Source organism: Sus scrofa, chromosome 1, assembly GCF_054392235.1.
Source record: "Sus scrofa isolate SSC_HxYL_T2T_F1_AM1 chromosome 1, Sscrofa_HxYL_maternal_Yorkshire_Landrace_v2.0, whole genome shotgun sequence".
Taxonomy (NCBI): Eukaryota; Metazoa; Chordata; class Mammalia; order Artiodactyla; family Suidae; genus Sus; species Sus scrofa.
In genome coordinates, this window is record NC_139383.1 from 144,574,827 (window position 1) to 144,591,355 (window position 16,529).

At 36.1% G+C, this 16,529-nt stretch overlaps 1 protein-coding gene across 2 annotated transcripts in view; it reads right to left on the reverse strand.

Annotated features, from left to right (window-relative positions):
• LOC102166428 (uncharacterized) overlaps positions 1 to 16,529 on the reverse strand; it is a 531,894-nt gene that overhangs the window by 226,878 nt on the left and 288,487 nt on the right. The window contains exons 4-5 of one of the 2 annotated variants that reach the window (XR_014814706.1): positions 7,253 to 7,353; positions 5,899 to 5,995 (exon numbers count right to left, since the gene is read on the reverse strand). The exons of the other annotated variant lie outside the window; for it this stretch is intronic. The gene's annotated coding sequence lies outside the window, so the exon portion shown is untranslated. The remainder of the gene's footprint in view (positions 1 to 5,898; positions 5,996 to 7,252; positions 7,354 to 16,529) is intronic. 2 annotated transcript variants of the gene reach the window in all.

Here is a 16,529-nt window from a genome sequence, read left to right on the forward strand (position 1 = left end):
TGAGAGCAGCAGCAAAAGAAATGTTAGCGCCCTGCTGACGGGAACAATAGAGCATATGGACATCACACTGCGCTTGCCAAGCAGACGAGGGCAGGATGATCAAAATGGAGTCAATCTGCTTCTCTAATAGCAGAAGAATCGCCTGTGTGAACAGTGTCTCCAAGTGTGCAACGAGGCTCTTTAATTGCCTGGGAAAGGAGAGAGGGTTCAGTTCACATTTTAGCCAGGCATACCCTTTCCACTGGATCTTTACCTCAGGGCACATCAGGTGATGAGTCTCACAGGTGGTCACACGCATGGATCTCCACACTTGAGACCTGGCACCAAAGCAGACCATCACCCAGCCAGGGCTCTCCCTCCAAAATTCATTCTTGACTGTCACTGGGGTGGGGTTGACTCAACCCATAGCATAGACTAAGGTTAAACTGAGGGTTGTCATTGTCCAACAAGCAACTTCCTGGTTCCTACCTATTTCCTTTCAAATCCAATCCCTTTGCCCTTCGGGAAATTCACTAGTGTAAAAGGTTACAAACCTCCATATCAACTTTTTCTTTTTTTTTTTTTTTTGTAAACCTGGCACCTTTACAACTGAAAGGGGAATGCAGATTCCTTGATGCAGGTATCACCTTCTCTGAGAACCACTTGGAAATATATTTCTTATTGTTGTGAGTTGATTACTGTCATGTTTGAATGACATTTTAGTATCCTACTTCCCTTTATAAGAACTTTCAACCCAAAAAGCACACTGCGAGTGTAAATAGAGGCCTTGGGTCTTTTACTCTTGTCTGTGACTAAAATACTGTACCCTACATACAACTCCCAAATTTATATTTGAAGCACAAACCTTCCTCTGATCTTCAGATTCATGTTATCTAAATTCCTGTTTAACATCTCAACTTGGATGTCACATGGACATTTAAAATAGTGCTGCAAATACATTGACCTCTGTTAATCCCCCTGCCTCTTCTTCCAGTCCCAATTCCATTGCGTTTCACCTGGACAACCATGAAACTCTCCTTGCTGATTATCATTCTTTACGGGCACTCTACCATCTATTTTCTACACAAAAGCTAGAGCATTTTTAAAACACTAATTTACTTTTTTACTCAAAATATTTCAATAGTTTTTCATCACACTTCTGATAAATGCCACACTCCTTCCCATAATACTTGAAACCCTGTACAACTCCATATACCCTCTAATTTCATCTTTTCAATGAAGTTCTCCCCGTTATCCACAGAGCTGCAATCACAGTGGCTTCCTTCAATTCTTTCAACCTGAAAAATACTTTCCTGCCTGAGGGCCACTGCACACACTGGAGGGCTTCTTCCCTTAATTTTTCACTTAATTTTCTACTTTCCTCAGTTCACAGCTGAAATAGCACTTCCTGAGAACCTTCTGTGATAATCCTCTCTAGTCAGGGTTCTCTGCACCCCTCCATCATTACTGTGCATCCCTGGATCATATTTATTTCCTTCATAATACTGATCATAATTTATAACTATGAATTTATCTGGTTATTTCTCTGTTTATTTTCAATCTCCCACATCCCACCAAAGACTCCATGAGCTAAAAGAAGAACCAAGTCTGTTTCCTTACCACCATCAACTCAGTACCCAGCAAACATCTAATATGTAACAGATATGTGGTTAATACTAGCTGAATGAATGAATGAACGTGCCAAGTGAGAAAAGAGAGACAAAAGAGTTGAAAAATGAAGGGAAGAAGCAAAGGAAGAAAGAATAAAGTGGGAAGGTGAATGGTGTCAGTATAAGCTAAGGTAAGATTAGGCAGAATCGGAAAATGTTGAGTTAGTAGAGGCTGGATATGCAAGAAAGTAAAACCCCCTAGTTAAAGAATGTAATTTCCCATCAGACATGATTTTAACATACCAAAATAGCATACTGTCCACGCTAAAAAGCATTCAATATAATAATGACCTTTAGGAAAATTAATGTGATCCTAATTGTACTGATCAAGACAATGTTAACCACTATAAGAGATAAAGCTGCAAATATCAGTTACCTAACACAGTAAAAGGTAATGTCTCACTCTCATAATAGTCTTGTGGAGTGTCTAGTTGGGTAGATCCCATTAAGAGATGAGCCAGAGAATCAGGTGTTGCTGTCTTCAACACGTGGCTCCCAGTGTCACCCTGGGGGCTAACTTCATTCTAGCTAACTGGAAAGGGAAAAGAAGACGAAGAGTCAGAAGTGGGGAAGCTTTAATGGGGCAGGCCCAGAAGTGGCTATGTCCTTTCTGTTCACATCCCTTTGACAGAAACAGTTTCATGGCTACACCTACCTGCAAAGCAGGGCTGGGAAGTGGAGTTAACTTTGCAATCAGGAAGTAGAGAGAATATACTGGTGATCTGTGTCACTGTATACTCTGACTTTAAAGACTGCCTCAAATATTTTAAGTTGTCAGTTACATGCAAAGAAATGATGTTTACAGCAAATGACTGGCAACCCTAAAAACAGAATGAGCCCATTTAGCATGGAATTTGTAATAAAAACATCCTCAGGTGCCATAGGGCACCTTCCTTGAGGTCCTGTAGCACAAGTGAGCTCCTTCATTCACTAGTGAGCTACAAGAGACAGTGAACCATGCTCCCTGCTCACGTCCTTAAAGTGTTAATGTGCAAGGTCTGTGTGCAGAAGGCAAGCTGCCATAGATCTCATTGACTTTGGCAGAAACTCAGGGGTTATATTTTTCTCAGGGATGAAATATTCTTGGATAATTGTTCCAACATGTGAGACCCCCATTTTTTTTTAGAAAAGATCTCAGGAAATAGAGACAGACAAAAAAAAAAAAAAAAAAAAAAAAAACCTACTAAGTTATCTAGTTCATCCCTTGAGAATCAAAGCAGATTTATACACGTCAAGATATTTCTCAGGATAATCCACTTTTATGTGGAATAGCCAGACATGGACCTCCCTGTCAGCCTGCCTTTATGGTGCATGACATACAACCCCACCCCACGCACATGCACGTTCATCATCTCTCTCAAACAGAGGCTGAATTTGCTTTATAAGTGTGCATAGACTGAACAGATAACCTATGGAATATTGTATGAGAAATGCTGGGAAGAGTTCATGTCCAAATTTCTTCCCACCCAGAGTATAACACTTTCCTATAATTCTGCTATGAATGGATACATAATATGAACCCCTTACCTTTGTGTGAATTAGGTTACCAAATCCTTATCCTCCAGAACACTTTGCCAAGATTAGAACATTAATATTTTAAAGATAAGACGGAAAAAGATAAGTATGGAGTGTACTACTCTGTCCAGGAAGAATCAGGGAGGCAGCTCTAGGCACCTGCATATGGGAACTAACTGTGGAAAAGACATTTATGTCATCAGATGCTTACGTAGATATTCAAGTTCTTTCACTAATATTAAATTCAATTATGGCAGGTCAGTTCTCCAAGATCAGTGAATAACTACATTTTGTTTCATTTTAACTTCTGAACACACTCTTGTAACCAATTAATGTACTCTATTTCAACCACATTGATGGCTTTTACGTCTATGACTCCCTCCTGGATCATACTCTTTTTCAATCCCCCCATTTCACAGAAAAGAAATTGAGGCCTGGAGACATTAAGATCTCACATTGGCCAAGATAGGACTATAACTCCAGTCTCTAGACTTCTTATTCATTGCTCTTTATATCATGTTATGGTATTTAGAATTTATAAAGTCTTTTCTCAGTGCTAGGCACTTTGAGTTAAAGAAAATATGGCAAGTGCCTGCTCTCAAACATCTTATCTTCTGGGGAAATTAGAACTACACATATAAGGTAATTAGCAAAAAAAATACCAATGTTAATGGAAAACATATCTTTTCTATGCCTTATGCTTCCTTCCTATGAAGGAAATTGAAAAAGTGTATGTCTGGAGTTCCCCGGTGGCCTAGCAGGTTAAGGATCTGATGTTGTCACTGCAGTGGCTTGGGCCATTGCTGCAATGTAAGTTTGACTCCTGGCCTGGAAAACTCTGTATGCTGTAAGCACAGCCAAAAAACTGTAATTCTGGGTTTCACCCTACCCTTAGGGAGGAAGACTACCTTTTTCTTACAGTTTAGCTTGGAAAGGACCACTGAGAATGTATAGTTCTACTCTGTTCTTCTTCCTCTTGTGAACAATCCTTGCTGCAGAGAGCTCAAGTTTGCTTCTGCCTATGTCTTACCACCCAGGACAAAATGGATAAGTCTGCCCAATTCAAAGCTTCAGTTATAAGGCCCAGTTGTCTCATACTTTACTAGATCCTCCAAGGCAGTCTCTCTTCTTTGCTTTACGTTCAAATTGCTTAGTTCTATATTGAAGAATGAAAGTGCTATTTTATTGGTGGCACATTGGACAATAATCTCTGAAAGATTTGGGACTGAAAATAAGGATGAGTTCTTATAGAATTTAGGCTTCATAATATCTTTTAAAAGCATAGATAGGGAGGAAGTGCTGCCCCAGATGAAGAAAATGACAACGGAACCAATAAGGATAGTGGACTATGTACATAAAGAAGAGATTTTTATGTTGAGGGAGAGAAGCCTAAAATCTCACAAATGGAAGAAATCTTTCAAATCAGAGGTGGAAAATTCAAACGTCTTCAAGAACTAGACAGGTAAAACCACTAGAAAGGTATGTATGCAGGAAATAATTATGACAATAAAATAAAGTGGGCTCTGACAACTAATGAACAAATGAGTCCATAAAAAAGAATTAAATAATGCCATTTGCAGCAACATGCATGACCGTAGAAACTATCATACCAAGGGAAGTAAGTCAGCCAGTGAGAGACAAACATCACATGATACCACTTTATGTGGAATCTAAAAGAAAAAAAAAGATACAAATGAATTTACTTATAGAACAGAAACAGACTCACAGACTCTGAAAAACTTATGATTACCAAAGGGGACAGTAGGGTGTGGGTGGGAGGGATGGACTGGGGGTTGGGGATTGGCATATGCAGACTGTGGTATATGGAATGACTGGCCAATGGGGACCTGCTGTATAGCACAGAGAATTCTACCCAATATTCTGTGATAATTTATGTGGGAAAAGAATCTGGAAGAAAATGGATATGTGTGTATGTATGACTGAATCAATTTATTGTACAGCAAAAGTTATCACAACCTTATAAATCAGCTATACTTCAATGAGGAGATTATCAAGTAAGGGGGTGGTGAATCTACATCCCATAGATTCTGACCCTTTTATGCAAAATACGCCCTGTTCCTTTCAGACTCCTGCCATCTTCCTATCTGATAGTGATTTCTATACTTCATCCAAGTTAGCTGATTGAAATGTTGACAAGCATGCCCAGCCAAAAGAAAGCTCCCTTCACGTATATCAGCCCATTCATCTAATGACAATGGAAGTAGGGAAGATAAAATGAAGGCGTCTAAGGAAAGGTATGAAGTACTCTGCATATGAAGACCTATTAGGATTTGGTGACAATCTGGTTATGTGGAATGATGGAGAAGCATACTGAGGATAACTGCAAGGTCTTTAGCCTGGATGAATGGAAAAACTGCAGTTCTAGACACCAAGAGTGAGATTTTGAAAAGAGAGAGGGGGTATAGGAAATGTGCCAGTTTCAGTTGGTGAGCTATTGGAAAGCAGGAGTCAGCAAGACCATAAGATATAGAGGTCCTGAAGCTTGTTATAAATTGAGTACTGACGTTTGAGTGAGAGATTAGTGCTGAAAATGGAGATTTGGAAGTCATCCACTTAAATGGAAATCTGAAACCCTGAGAGTAAACAACATTTTGGAGGAGAGTAAAGTTGAAAAGTTAAAAATAAATCATGTAACATGATTTATTTTGCTCAGATATATTATATTATGAATAGGTAGATGATACAAACAAGTTTGTGAATTTCTCCTACCCACCTTTAATCACCCAGGAACATGTGAAGAATATTAGATGAACTGAAGAGAATTTCAACATTCAGGGATTACTGTCAGTTGGCTGATTCTTCTCTGCATACTGGGGAGTCAGAGAAACATAGACTGTAATCTATGCTTTGAGTTTAAAACCATATCCATGTTAAAAATAAAATGAATCCCCCTATTTGAAATGTTCTGCCATCACAGATAAAAAATGATGCTGATAAAACCATGGCGTAGAAACAAAGTAATGCCATTTGTATTTAATAAGGTATGCTTTTATTATTTACCACTCAGCCACAGAAACACTTTATTGTCTTTGAGTTTTTGTTAATCTTCCTTCAGCCTAGCTTTAACCTTTGCTTCTGATGGAGTGGGATGGGTATCTGTGTGAATGTGTGTGTGTGTGGACACATTTTATTTTGTTCTGCAAGCTGTTCATCTTCACTGAAAAAGTTTGATTTTTCAGGGCTTGTTCATAGTAGACAAGTAGGCATTGCCTAATGCCCAATTTCTTCATTTCTTATATATATCTATTAGAAAACACATCTCTCGAACCACTATAAAGTATTAGGAAAATATTGGCATTAGCTTTGTAAAATTCTTTAAAAACTAAAAGTGAAATTCTGGTACAAAATTATTTTTCAGTTCAACATTTCTTAACCCCTGGCATCTTACGGCAGGAACACACTGTCCCACAGCAGCTTCTTATTTGAAATTATTAATTGGACAGTGAAGGGCTCCCATTAATATTGTTCTCCTTTAGCAAAAGTCAACTCTCCTCAGAATCACCTTCAAAACAGCTTGACCAGTGACTAAATTTATGAATTTTTAAAATATTGTCAGTCAGCATGGAATGCATTTACCCATTTAAAATGAGTTTTGTTTCAATGCACTTTGCTGCCATCCATGGTAATTGGAAAGTCAGTTTGAGATATCTTCTAATGTGCTTTTTAAAATTGACCAAGGCTGCAGAAACAGCTTCTTAAACCAAATATAATTAATTTCTATCTGTCCAATCTGATCACTGTAGGTTGACAGTGCCTCATATTCTTTATTTTTAATGTATGTGTATTTTTTTTTCAATAGAGAACATTGTCCTTTCATCTCTCTCTTTTCCTTCTGCAAATTGGCACGTTCTGTCTTCTAGGAGTCTCATTACCATTCAATGATTTTTTTTTTTTGCCACTTCACAATAAAGGCACCAAACTGGGGCACCCACAAGAAAACACGCACACCTACCTACATAGCACATTTTCTTTCCTTTCTCTGAATCTTCCTCCATGTGGTATTTATGGTTTCAATAGCTCTCAAGTGTCAACAGAGACTTAAAACTTTTCAACCGTTGGCTGCCTACCTCATTCGCCCTCCATTCCTCCCAGGCAGCATCCTAAGTAGAATGGAATGTCGAAGCACCTGATTGGCTCACAGACACTGCATTCATTCTCCAGGAATGCCCTGTAGATACCAATTGAAACTGCATCATCCATAAAAGTAATCCATAGACCTATTTGCTTTTCATTTTTGGCTTATGATAGCAATAATGACTATAACACAGGGCCTAGGAATTGATGACCAGCTGGGGTTAATGGCCCTTGGCTGCACTGTGGGCTATCAACTTCCCCAGCTGGTCATTAATCCCCAGGAAATGCCCCATACCTTGATCGTTATTACTTAATTAATGCCTTTTTTCACGTTCAGTCTAAGTGGCCAGAGCACTGTAACCCTAACAGCATCTTGCAGTTGGAACTGTGTATTTCCACTCAAATACTGGAATTCCCTATGGCTGCATACATATTTTAAATTTTTCCTAGAATAGTTGATTATGTTTGCCTTGGGCCTTTTTTTTTTTTTTTTCTTTTCCCATTACAAGGAGGGGGTAGTGGTTGTGAGGGATTATTTTTCAAGTGAAAATTTGCTACTTGCATATCAGAGCTACAAGGTTAAAAGAAAACTTGAATGTGCTCATCTTGCCTTTTGTTTTTAGGTCTTTTGGAGTATTTTTTCCCAGAGATTTAAGTGCAGAAGTAAACGGGAGGAAGAAGGGGAGTATCTCTTCTTCAGCTGCTTAGGAAAGGCTTCACAGCCCTTGAAACAGCATAATAACAGAACTTATTTCACTGTTGTAAAACTCAAGTGCTTTCATAACTAGTTAAATAACACCTGAAATAAATAGTCTCATGGCATTAGTATTACTATGTATTAAATTTTCAGAGATTGTTTTAAACTACTATTGAAGAATAAGTTACCAGGCTGACAAAGAAAGTAGATTTTATCTGGTTTGGCAATACCTTGCAAATATGACTAAAAGAAAATATAAGGGGAGTTTTGTCTAAGCACATAATTACCACAAGGAACAAGCCAGATGCTGCTTTGGGTCAGCTGGGGTTTTGTACGAAGAACCACCTGTTTATAAACCAGATACCAACCCCAACTGATCTTAACTTCTTCTGTCTCAAGTAAATGTCTACATCCATTCTCAGCAGAAGCATACAGAAGTGCAGTCCTTCTTTACTCTCCATATTTTAAGAGAAACTGATGTTATCTGAAGAAATATGTTTCTAAGAGATTAGCCATGATTCATGACCATCAGAGGCTCAAGTGTGTAGAACAACTTAGAGGAGATCATTTGGGAAGATCCTAACTGTAATGCTTTATCTTAAAGTTTACTTTGAGAATCACACATCTCCAGGATGAATGTTAGAAGTGGAAATGAACTCTCAGCACTGAAATCATTGAATCTTAGCACTGGACAAAGCATTTTGCAATCATTTAACTCACTCAACTTTATATAGGCTTAGGTATAAATTAACTCCAGTAGATTAAAATATATATATATATATATATCTCAAGAATACAGTTGTATGATCACTTCCCTAAATGTATCTTAATGATAAACAATTGTAACTGTTCGGTAATTTTTTCTTGTATTTAAGTTTGTGTTCGTTTTCTCTTCTGTCTTTGGTTCAAATGGAAATTCCTTGTCTCCATGAAGATTTTAATTAAATTGCCTTCTAATTCAGACTGCTAAAGAAACAAAGTGTCAATTCCTTTGTTCTTTTTTCTTGAGTCTTATTTCCCTACGAATTGTCATTTTTGTGTCACTAGTTCCTTTCAGTTTTCTAAAATCTGCTTTTGGTTGTGTGTTTGCAGATTGTGTATAGGTTAAGTGTTGGGATCTGAATAATGCAGGGTGTTAATTAAGGTTTGCCTCATGGCTCATGATGTCTGCACTGAATCACCAAATATTGGAGTCTAGGTCCTTCTCTGTTGATACCCTGTCAAATACTTGAAAGCCCTCAATCTGTGCACCCTGCCTCATTTTTGCCAATCCTTCTATTCTGTAAGTACAGGTTGAATATTTACTTTGATTATACATTGCAGTAAGGATGGAACATACAGAGATTCAAATAACAAAAAAGACTAGAGTCCATGCCAAATGATGGCAAGAGACTCACAGATAACAGAAACAATGGTCAGGCCAATGGATCTTTCTCCATTAGACAGGAAGTTCAGGGCACCATGAAGTCAAAAAGGAGGGACACCTAACTCAACCTGGAGAGTTAGCCACCTTCCCCCACTGCCTAATATTTAATATCAGAACTGACGTGTAAAGATCAAATTGGAGTTAATGAAAATGGAAAAGAAGAGTGTTCCAGGTAAAGGGAGAAGCATTTACAAGGTACAAAGATATGAAAATAGGCACTCCTGGCAAATGGTCCAGATGTTGACATTCATATTGGTTCCTATGGCCTCTTCTACCAATTTAATGAATTTCAAGGTTATTTCTTGCTGAACCTTCCCAACTCTGACTCTTTTCCTCTCTCTAAATACCATTTTCTATCTGCCTCACTATATATTCTCGTACTTCTATAGCTGGTATTTTGAGCAGGCCTGGCTTCCAGGACCACCTCTGTCTGTCTGATTAACCTGATAAGCTCTGTGCTCCTGTTCAGAAGTCGCCTTAGCCCTACCCTGAATATCTGTTAAGTAGTGTTAGTTACATACGCCAAATTTGCACATTATTGTAAAATACTGTGTATTGTTGATTAGGGGTCAAATTACTATATCTAGTAACACACAGTTAATTCTATAGCTATGATTAAATCCAGCCAATCTTTTCCAAGTATGTGTATTATTTTGTTCTCTTGTAACTTTAACCTATTATCCAGGCTTAGAATCCAATTAAGTTATGTTCACCTCAGGAGAACTGCATGAAATCTACTTCGTCATTGATGAAAATGTTAAATTCTATATAGTCCAAGAGTAATATGAATGCAGAACACTTTTAGCTGTGGAAATTATTCACATTTTATTTTCTAGTAACTTTGTTTTAAATGAAGCAGCCTTACATTTATTTAGTCATATACTATATAAAATTGAAGATGTGAAGAGAATGTCTACAAAGTAATTTTGAATATCTCATACAATCTATCTAAAATTATAATTTATTTCCAAAAGCTAAACCATATCTGAAATATGTAAATTCTTATACCAGGTAGCTTATGATAGTAAACAACAATAAAAATACATCTATGCACAAAGGATACTTTTTCAACAATCAACAAACTATTTTGTGTGTGTGTGGCTTTATTTTTTTTTTATGGCTCCACCTGCAGCATATGGAAGTTGCTAGGCCAGGGATTAAATCTGAACCATGGCTAAGACCTATGACACAGCTGCAGCAATTCTGGATCCTTCATCCCACTGCACTGGGCCGAGGATCAAACCTGAGCCTCCAGTGCTGCAGTCAGATCCTTAACCCACTGTGCCACAGTGGGAACTCCTATGTGTGTGGCTTTTTAAAAATCATTATTGATATATAGTTGATTTACAATTGTTGTGTTAGTTTCAGGTGTACAATAAACTGATTCATATATATATGCCTATATACATACTACGGCATATCACTCAGCCATAAAAAAAGAATGAAATAATGCCATTTGCAGCTACATGGATAGACTTAGAGATTACTATACTAAATGAACTGTCAGACAGAGAATGATTAATATCATATAATATCACTTATATGTGGAATTTAATAAAAAATGATACAGAAGAACTTATTCACAAAATAGAAACAGACACACAGATTCTAAAATCAAACCTATGCTTACAAAAGGGAAAGCGTGGCAGGGAGGGATAAATTAGGAGTTTGGGATTGACATATATACCTTACCATATAAAAAATAGATAGCTAACAAAGACCTACTGTATAACACAAAGAAATCTATTCAATATTCTATAATAACCTATATGGGAAAAAAATCTGAAAAAGAACTGATTCACTTTGCTTTGTACATGAAATTACCACAACATTCTAAGTCAACTATACCCTCAAAAAATTTAAATAACTATATATATATATATTCTTTGCATTTTAGAATAATTTTAGAACTACAGAAAAGTTGCAAGAATGTAAAGAAAGTTCCCATATTCCCCATACCCAAGTACGACAATAAGTTTATAATAACCAATACCAATAATGGTAGATTAGTAATAACTAAGATCCATACTTTATTTAGATTTCCTTATTTTTTATCTAATGTCCTTTTTCAGTTCTATGACCCCATCCAAGACAGCACTTATTTATTTTAAAGTATAGTTGATTTACGTCTCTTCAATTTCTGTTGTAAAGCTAAGTGACACAATCACACAGTTCCCTGTGCTGTTCAGTAGGACCCCATTGGATATCGCATTATATTTAAAGTCTCCTCAGGCTTCTCTAGACTGTGAAAATTTCTCAGATTTCTCTAGTTTTTGATGGCCTTGTCTGTGTTGAGGAGTATTGGTCAGGTGTTGCGCACAATGCCCTTTAATTTGGGTTTGTCTGTTGTGTTTCTCATGACCAGAGAAGGATGAGGGATGGGAAGGAAGACTATAGAGGTATATCATTCTTATCACATGATATCTAGGGTACATGCTATCTACAGCACTGATTACTGATGACTTATCAACATGACTTTATCACTTAACCTGGATCACCTGACTAAAGTAGTGTTTCCCAGTTTTCTCCACTGTAAGTTCCTCTTTTTCTCCCTTTCCATACTGTACCTTTTAGAAAAAAGGTCCCATGAGCATGTCACACTTAAGAAGTAGAAAAATCATACTTCACTTCCTTGAGGGGGAGTGCCTACATAAATTAATTGGAATTATTCAACCGATATTTTTAGTGTACAAAAGTCACTTTGTAATCATCTATATAAACTGTCACTATAAGGAGTTCCCGTTGTGGTGCAGTGGTTAATGAATCTGACTAGGAACCATGAGGTTGCGGGTTCGATCCCTGGCCTTGCTCAATGGGTTGAGGATCTGGCATTGCCGTGAGCTGTGGTATGGGTCGAAGACACAGCTCAGATCCCATGTTGCTGTGGCTCTGGCATAGGCCAGTGTCTACAGCTCTGATTGGACCCCTAGCCTGAGAACCACCATATGCCACGGGAGCAGTCCTAGAAAAGACAAAAAACAAAACTGTCACTATATGTATTTTTTAAAGGAAGGTAGAACCATAGATAGAGATATGTAAAGACAGTGTAATGAATATGGAAAGACACATAAACAAAGAACATGTTTTCTTTTGGGAGTAGGAACTCAAACAGGGTGGGAAGACATTTCATTTAAAACTGAACACTATTTTGTATTTCTTAAATTATTTAGTCTGTCGTATTTTTTTTTTAAGTATTTAAAATGTAGTCATCTATGGGTCTAGGTTAAAATGACACAGAGGAGAGGTGAATGGTCACATTGCCTTATGGATATTGTTTGTACAATGAAGAATAGTACCAGATCAGTGATCTCAACAATCATTCTTCACACCTCATGATAGATCCCAAAGTGCCTTAATGTATACAAGTGAAAAGTCAATGTTAGTGGCTGGGTTTGATAATGAATAGTGTATGCCAGACTTGTGTGCCTGTGTTTGGTGGTAGAGGCAATTGGGCAAGAGAATCAATAGGCTGATTAAAAACAGAAAGCCCAAGAGTCTTCTAAACTTAAAATGTTGATTTGCTATTTTAGTACATGTCATTGAATGCACAAACTACCCTGGTTACCAGATTTACTAGAATTACCCTCCATATAGGTTTCAAACAAAGATTAATATTGGCATTGATAAGGAGAAATGCTCATGTTAGGTTATTCCCTTGAAAGGTGCTTTATTTTATATTGTATAACCAGTGATTCCCAGGGGCTAAATAATTTGAATTGCATCTCACAGATACATTACAGAACTAGTGTTTGTTTGTTTTGCATTTCTCCTGAAGTAAGCTTTCACTATTCCACATAAGATATGAGATAGGGGTTACGTTGCTCAATGGTTCATTAGAGAATAAACTAAAGGACTAAAAAGAAACTCTTCTAAATTTGGGAGTAAAATATTGCGGCGAGTTAATACAAATAAAATAATAAGAATCTTCAAAAAGAAGCTAAAGTGAAAGGATTTGAATAAAAGTAAAGATAAATGGGATATTAAAAAATAAAAATTGATCATTTCTGACTGTTGAGAAGGGAGAACTAGACATTAAGAAAAAAATGTATGTGTTAACTCTCCAAGAGCAGGAACTTCTTTGATTTTATATAGCTTTCCACACAGATATTTGCATAGATTAAGCACTGTTTTAATATTAATAGCTTGGCTTTATTTAGACTGTGATGGTATCTGAAGATGCTAATTTTTTACATGATGTAAATAGTCAAAGAGAAAAAGGAGAAATCATAAGGCTGACCAAGGAATGTGGGTCAGAGAAACAAGCACAGAATAACATGGTTTTAGAAAACTGGGTTGTTGAAACATATTTTTGACCTTTTGGTCATCACAGGAAGGCAAAGCTTCCCTTCAGCCTAATGCATATAATCTGAAACATCTTTTTAAAATTATGGCCATAATCATTAGTTAGACAAAGCCCACACTATATTAAATTCTATGCCAAATTTCATCTAGTATCAAATGAGCTCTCTCTGCTTTCCCTGCCATACAGAGTATAATAAACTGGCAACCCTTTAATTGGGAGAAGACTATAGCTTAATTCTTATACTAGCACACCATAAATTTTTATCAATGTGCTCCAGCAGGGATGGATACAGAAGTAACATCATCTCCTCTTAATATGTTACTTTAGGTCAGTGTCAGATTCACAAATGGAACTAAAGAGTCTTTTAAGATGAAGCCCTTACTCTAAAAATTTAGCAATATTTGCAACAGAGTTAGAATTTATCTCATGGTAAGTCTAGAAAAATAGATAGCATCTGAATAAATACATTATATATCCCAGAAATCTAAAGTGAATAACATGTGTGGAGGGGTAATAATTTATCTGATTTTAAAAGTCAATGTCATTTCAATGTCCAGACATTTGTGTTGATTACTAGGGTATATAGTGACTGGCATATAAATGATCTTAATAATATTATATTTTAATATACAAAATAAGTATTTCTATTGCAATTTTACTATTGAATGGTATTGGGTCATATGGATCTTGGTCTAAAAACAGAATGTTTTTCATCTAGTACTTCAGTATTTCTAGTAGATAAGACTATGTCATTAGGCACTACATATTGATTTTAATTAGAACAAGCACACCGTCATTAATATGAGTTGTGATGCCACTAAGGCAGTTGTCAAGGGGGATTAATTAATTAATTGTAAATTAATTAATTGAGAGTGAATTAAATCAACCTGGCAAAATGAATATAGAACTTGGGAAGGAGGGTTAAACTCACAAAACAGATTGAAAACCCAAGACAATCTAAATTGTTAATCAAGACAGAAGAAAATTAAGCAACTCATTGTAAGAGAGTACCTGTTGGTTTTGAAAAAAGCAAACTAATAGCAATAAAAACAATCAATTAAATGCAAATGTTTTCCTTAAAAATAGGAAATGAAATTCTGGAAAATACTAAGATTTTACTGCTTTATGTTTTAGATCTAGAAAAGTGATTTGTAGCATGGTATACTTAACATTCATCACAAATCTAATCACTTCATTTTCTGTTCCTGATTAAAGAGGAAATTCACTCAGATATCTAACAGGAGATAAATACGTCAAATTGAAGAAGCCTATGTTAAAAGAAAGAGTTGTACCCTTTTTTATGGGTTCCCCTCTAGTTACTGGATTCCAACATTTATAAAACTCAATGCTTTAGTACTGAGCACATAGATGGTTGGCTAAACAATGAAGGTTATATTTGGAGAAAAAAAACATTAAATGCAAACAAATTTTACAAATTCAAATATGAAAAATATACATATAGGCAGACAAAAACTGATAATATAATGAAATGAAAATATTTGTGTTATGGAAAGATGTTTTTATTAAAAATGTGTTTAATATTTCTTTGCCTACACAAACACACACAAAAGAAAAATAATCAGGAGGTTTCCTAATGACCAATGAAGGATCATGTGTCAATTATAACCTATCAGTTAGGATTGACATAAAATAATCCAAAGTGAAAATTAAAATCAGATGTATATAAGCCTCTGATTTCCAAAAAAAATACACTTACTAATATCCACACTTTTAGACAATATCTTTCCAGAGGTAAGGTATTGAAAATTAATGCCAGTAAGAGAAATGATATTTGCCCTTGCTGTCTGTGTTCAACCATGGTGTTGCCTCCTAAAACATAAGCAGAAACCATCTGTAATAACCAATGCTGCACTTTATTAGATCTTTGTTAGATGATCAATGAATAAAGTGGCAAAATGTCAAATGGAAAAAAAAAAAAAAAAAAAAAAAGGCATGCCTCTGTGTGCCCTTAACAGGATTAGGGACTTCTTTGGTCAAAAAAACATACTGCATTACATCAGAAAAATCTATGATTTAACCTTAAAAACAGAGTATAATATGAACCCGCCTATAGTAACTTGCCTATACTCACAAGTCAGTTGCAATTTGTCGTAGGATAGTTAACAATGACCATTTAGAACCTTCAAAAATTGACTGTAATTCATAAAGTGAATTACTTTACTAATTTAACAACTTTTTTTTTTTTGGCTTTTTAGGGCCACACCCACAGCATATGGAGGTTCCCAGGCTAGCAGTCATAATTTAACAACTATTTATTATCCATATAGTATGATTCATACACTGTCCCAGGAGACTGGGATATATACATAACATTTTTTAAAGCACTTCTGCCCTTGATAAGTTTATATTCTAGCAAAAAATTGACATAAAAAGTAAACAAAAAAGTATAAGAAACAGTTAATATATTAGAAACAAGTTAGTGAAAAAAGAAAAAGTAGATCAGGGTATGAGGAATTAAGACAAAGTTTCAATTTTAAATAGGGTGATCAAGGTATATACCACCTCATTGAGAAATTCACATTTGGAATGTTCTTATCCAAGATAGAAGAGACAGGCAGAAAAAAGTTCTGAAATGAATAAAAGGTTCTGAAATGACTACCTGTCTGGCATATTCAAGGAATAGCAAGGTAGATGAGAGTAGTAAAAAGTAATTCAAAGAGGATATGAAGGGCAAGGACATGTAAAGCTACACGTGCATAAAATAGAAACAATTATTTGATATGAAGGAAGAGAACTGATGAGATGTTACATTTATTTTTTTTTCAGAGGCACACCTGTGGCATATGGAAGTTCCCAGGCTAGGGTCAAATCAGAGCTTCAGCT